Source organism: Oncorhynchus masou, chromosome 4 (genome assembly GCF_036934945.1).
Source record: "Oncorhynchus masou masou isolate Uvic2021 chromosome 4, UVic_Omas_1.1, whole genome shotgun sequence".
Lineage (NCBI taxonomy): Eukaryota > Metazoa > Chordata > Actinopteri > Salmoniformes > Salmonidae > Oncorhynchus > Oncorhynchus masou.
This window is the reverse complement of record NC_088215.1, coordinates 9,767,206-9,772,992: the sequence shown is the minus strand read 5'-3', so window position 1 is coordinate 9,772,992 and position 5,787 is coordinate 9,767,206.

Below are 5,787 nucleotides of genomic sequence, written 5' to 3'. Positions count from 1 at the left end.
CATTTTATGGAACAGCGGGGACTGTGAAGCAACACAAACATTGGCACACACACACACACACGCACACACACCCACACACACAAACAAACACCACACACACACGATAACGTATGCACTATACATACACATGGATTTAGTACTGCCTGAGGCCTGAGGACACACAGCGTGTTGTGAAATCTGTGAATGTATTGTAATGTTTTAAAAACTTCCTTAATTTTGCTGGACCCCAGGGAGAGTAGCTGCTGCTTTGGCAGCTAACAGGGATCCATAATAAATACAAATACAAATACAAACATCAACTGTTCAGATGGGACTGTGTGAATCAGTCCTTCATGGTCGAATTGCTGCAAGGAAACCACTACTAAAGTACACCAATAATAAGAAGAGACTTGCTTGGGCCAAGAAACACGAGCAATGGACATTAGACTGGTGGAAATCTGTCCTTTTGTCTGATGAGCCCAAATGGTATATTTTTGTTTCCAACCGCTGTGTCTTTGTGAGACACACAGTAGGTGAACGGATGATCTCCCCATGCGTAGTTCCCACCATGAAGTATGGAGGAGGAGGTGTGATGGTGTGGGGGTGCTTTGCTGGTGACATTGTCTGTGATTGATTTAGAATTCAAGGCACACTTAACCAGCATGGCATCCACAACATTCTACAATGACTATCATGTGGGTGTATCATTTGTTTTTCAACAGGACAATAGACGAAAACACACCTCCAGGTTGTGTAAGGGCTATTTGACGAAAGAGAGTGATGGAGTGCTGCATCAGATGACCTGGCCTTCACAGTCACCCGACCTCAACCCAATTGTGATTGTTTAGGATGAGTTGGACCACAGAGTGGAGGAAAATCTATTGTGCCATTGACAACGTCGGAAGAGGATCTATGCCATTCCTGTTTTTTCATTAAAAGAACTCTGTTTTCTGTTAAAACCGCTTTTGGGTCTTCACTCAAGTACATAACAGAAGAATCAGACCAAGAATGGACCCAGCGGCTCCGGACCCTTTTCACTCCGCCGTCGAGATCCAGGGAGCGATGCTAGGCAGACACGAGGAGAATTGTCTGCTGCTCGACATGCCGTTGAGACCCTGGCCGTCCAAGTCTCCGACCTCACAAGACAGGTTCACCAACTCCACCTCGATCCACCGCCCACTTCCAGGGTTTCCGAGTCTCCGGAGCCCAGGATCAACAACCCGCCGTGTTACTCTGGGGAGCCCACTGAGTGCCGCTCATTCCTCACTCAGTGTGATGTGGTGTTCTCTCTCCAGCCCAACACTTACTCCAGGAGCGCAGCCCGCATCGCCTACGTCATTTCTCTCCCTTACCGGACGAGGCGCGTGAGTGGGGCACGGCAATCTGGGAGGCGAGGGCTGAGTGTATTAACCAGTATCAGGACTTTAAGGAGGAGATGATACGGGTTTTTGACCGTTCTGTTTTTGGAGAGGAGGCTTCCAGGGCCCTGTCTTCCCTATGTCAGGGAATCGATCCATAACGGATTATTCTATTGAGTTTCGCACTCTCGCTGCCTCTAGTGACTGGAGCAGAGCCGGCTTTGCTCGCTCGTTTTCTGGAGGAGTCTCCTCGTCGAGGTTAAGGATGAGATCCTCTCCCGGGAGGTTCCTTCCAGTCTGGACTCCTTAATAGCTCTCGCTATTCGCATGAGCGACGGTTTGATCTTCGTCGCCGAGCTCGTGGAAAGGAGCTCGCGTTCTCCGTTGCTCCCCTCTCCACATCACTGCCACCTGCCGCATCACTGCCACCCTCCTCCGCCGGCTCGGATGCTGAGCCTATGCAGCTGGGGGTATCCGCATCTCGGCCAAGGAGAAGGAACGGAGAATCACCAATCGCCTCTGTCTCTACTGCGGCTCCGCTGGTCATTTTGTCACCTCATGTCCAGTAAAAGCCAGAGCTCATCAGTAAGAGGAGGGCTACTGGTGAGCGCAACTACTCAGGCCTCTCCTTCTGGATCACTGCACTACCTTTCCGGTCCATCTCCGCTGGCCCGGTTCATCTGCTTCCTGCAGTGCCTTGATAGACTCTGGGGCGGAGGGCTGTTTTATGGACGAGACCTGGGCTCGGGAACATGACATTCCTCTCAGACAGTTAGGGAGCCCACGGCCTTGTTCGCTTTAGATGGTAGTTCTCTCCCCAAGATTCAGCGTGAGACGCTGCCTTTAACCCTCACTGTCTCTGGTAATCATAAGCGAAACCATTTCTTTTTTAATTTTTCGTTCACCTTTTACACCTGTTGTTTTGGGTCATCCCTGGCTAGTGCGCCATAACCCTTCTATTAATTGGTCTAGTAATACTATCCTATCCTGGAATGTTTCTTGTCATGTGACCTGTTTAATGTCTGCTATCCCTCCTGTTTCCTCTGTCTCTTCTTCACAGGAGGAGCCTGGCGATTTGACAGGGGTGCCGGAGGAGTATCACGATCTGCGCACGGTGTTCAGTCGTTCCAAGGCCACTTCTCTCCCTCCACACCGGTCGTATGACTGTAGTATTGATCTCCTTCCGGGAACTACTCCCCCCGGGAGTAGATTATACTCTCTGTCGGCTCCCGAACGTAAGGCTCTCGAGGATTATTTGTCGGTTTCGCTCGACGCCGGTACCATAGTCTCCTCCTCCTCTCCCGCCGGGCGGGGTTTTTTGTTCAGAAGAAGGACGGGTCCCTGCGCCCATGCGTGGATTATCGAGGGCTGAATGACATAACAGTTAAGAATCGTTATCCGCTTCCTCTTATGTCTTCAGCCTTCGAGATCCTGCAGGGAGCCAGGTTTTTCACCAAATTGGACCTTCGTAACGCCTACCATCTCGTGCGCATCAGGGAGGGGACGAGTGGAAGAGCGGCGTTTAACACTCCGTTAGGGCACTTTGAATACCGGGTTCTTCCTTTCGGCCTCGTTAACGCTCCAGCTGTCTTTCAGGCACTAGTTAACGACGTCCTGAGAGACATGCTGAACATTTTTGTTTTCGTTTACATGGACGATATCCTGATTTTTTCACCGTCTCTCTCGATTCATGTTCAGCACGTGCGGCAGCGTCCTCCAGCGCCTTTTGGAGAACTGTCTTTATGTGAAGGCTGAGAAGTGCACTTTTCATGCCGCCTCTGTCCCTTTTCTCGGTTCCGTTATTTCCGCTGAGGGCATTAAGATGGATCCCGCTAAGGTCCAGGCTGTCATTGATTGGCCCGTTCCTAAGTCACGCGTCGAGCTGCAGCGCTTTCTGGGCTTCGCTAATTTCTATCGTCGTTTCATCCGTAATTTCGGTCAGGTGGCAGCTCCCCTCACAGCCCTTACTTCTGTTAAGACGTGCTTTAAGTGGTCCGTTTCCGCCCAGGGAGCTTTTGATCTTCTTAAGAATCGTTTTACATCCGCACCTATTCTTGTTACACCTGACATCTCTAGTCAGTTTGTTGTTGAGGTTGGCCAGCGTCAGAGGTGGGCGTGGGAGCCATTCTTTCTCAGCTCTCTCTCTGACGGCAAGGTCCATCCTTGCGCGTTTTCTCTCATCGCTTATCGCCGTCAGAACGTAACTATGATGTTGGTAATCGCGAACTGCTCGCCATCCGCTTAGCCCTAGGCGAATGGCGACAGTGGTTGGAGAGCGACCGTTCCTTTGTGTTTGGACTGACCATAGGAACCTTGAGTACATCCGTTCAGCCAAACGACTTAATGCGCATCAGGCTCGTTGGGCTCTGTTTTCGCTCGTTTCGAGTTTGTTATTTCTTATCGTCCGGGCTCAAAAAACACCAAGCCTGATGCTTTATCTCGTCTCTTCAGTTCTTCTGAGGTCTCCACCGACCCCGGGGGGATTCTCCCTGAGGGGGCGTGTTGTCGGAGTTGACTGTCTGGGGAATTGGTAGGTAAACAGCACTGTCACATAGTGCTTCATGACTTGTCCTAGGAACCGCCTGTTGCGTTCCCGTTCCTACTCGTCCGGCCGTTCTTCAGTACGACCCACTCTGCCAAGTGGCAGCCACACGGCGTTGATCTGCTTCCTTCCATTACATGTATAGCATTTCTGGTAGCCCCGCACAAGGAACGTGGTGTGCGTCGATTTATGCGCTCTGTGCAGGTCTGCGCACCGAACTAATCTGAACTCTCCTCCTGCCGGCCGTCTCAGACGCTTCCCATTCCCCTCTCGGCCGTGGTCTCCCACATCGGCTTTAGATTTTATCACGGGACTGCCTTCATCAGCGGGAAGCCAGTTATTCTTGATTTGTCGATAGATTCTCTAAGGCTCATTTCATTCTCTCGCTAAAACCCATGCTGCTAAGGAGACGGCTCAGATCATTACTCCGAGAATGTTTTCAATTCATGGCCTTAAGTCTGGCCCGCGCGTTTCGACAGAGGTCACAGTTCACGTCTCAATTTTGGAGGGAGTTTTGCCGTTTGATTGGGGCTTCCGTCAGTCTCTCGTCCGGCTTTCATCCCCAGTCTAACGGTCAAGCCGAGCGGGCCAATCAGACTGTTGGTCGCATTTTACGCAGTCTTTCTTTTCGTAACCCTGCGTCTTGGTCAGAACAGCTCCCCTGGGCAGAGTACGCCCACAACTCGCTTCCCTCGTCTGCTACCGGTCTATCCCTTTTCAGTGTAGCCTAATTACCAACCTCCGCTGTTCTCATCTCAGCTCGCCGAGTCTGCGTCCCCTCCGCTCGGGCTTTTGTCCAGCGTTGCGAGCGCACCCTGGAAGGGGTCAGTCGGCACTTGCATAATAGAGGCGCAGACTGTGGTTCGCTAATAAGCGTAGGACCAAGAGTCCTAGATATTGTTGCGGTCCAGAGAGTATGGCTCTCCACTCAGAACCTTCCCCTTAAGACAGCTTCCGCAAGTTGGCCCCGCGGTTCATTGGTCCGTTCCGTATTTCCCAGGTCATTAATCCTGTCGCAGTGTGACTTCTTCTCCCGCGCTATCTTCGTCGCGTTCACCCGGTCTTCCATGTCTCCTGTGTTAAGCCCGTTCTTGGCCGCCCCCTTTCGTCCCCCCCATCGCCCAGCCGAGGCGCACCCATCTACAGAGTTATTAAGATTTTGGACATGCGCCCTCGGGCCCGTGGTCATCAGTACCTGGTGGATTGGGAGGTACGGTCCTGAGGAGAGGGAGTTGGGTTCCCTCTCGGGACGTGCTGGACCGTTCGCTGATCGATGATTTCTCCGTTGCCGCCAGGTTTCCTCCTCGAGTGCGCCAGGAGCGCTCGGTGAAGTGGGGAGGTACTGTCATGTCTTGTTATGTCTGTTCCTGTCCTTTCTCTTCACTCTGTCTCTCTCTGCTGGTCTTTTTAGGTTACCTTCTCTGTCTCTCATTCTTCAGCTGTTCTACATCTCCCCTAACTAGCTCATTCACTCTTTCCCACCTGTTCTCTCTTCCCCCTCTGATTAGGTCTCTATTTCTCTCTCTGTTCCTGCTACTTTCAGTGTCTGATTCTTGTTTGTGTTTTTGATGCCAGAAGCAAGCTGTCGTCTCGTTTGCTTCCACCTTGTCCTATCCTGTCGGAGTCTGCCTGGCAGGTGCCATCCTGCCTCTACTAACTATCTTTTGTTTTGCCTGTGTCCAGTTCATCATATCGTGTGATCAGCTACCACCCATTCCCTCACCCAGCCACTTTTTCGACAGGCGACCTGCAGCCTGGGTCGCCGCTACCAGCTATTCATCAGAGGGATCTTTGCGCAGCCATTTGTCACCCTCTCTGCGAATTATCTCTATTGTGCCATTGACAACGCCGGAAGAGGATCTATGCCATTCCTGTTTTCATTAAAGAACTCTGTTTCTGTTAAAACCG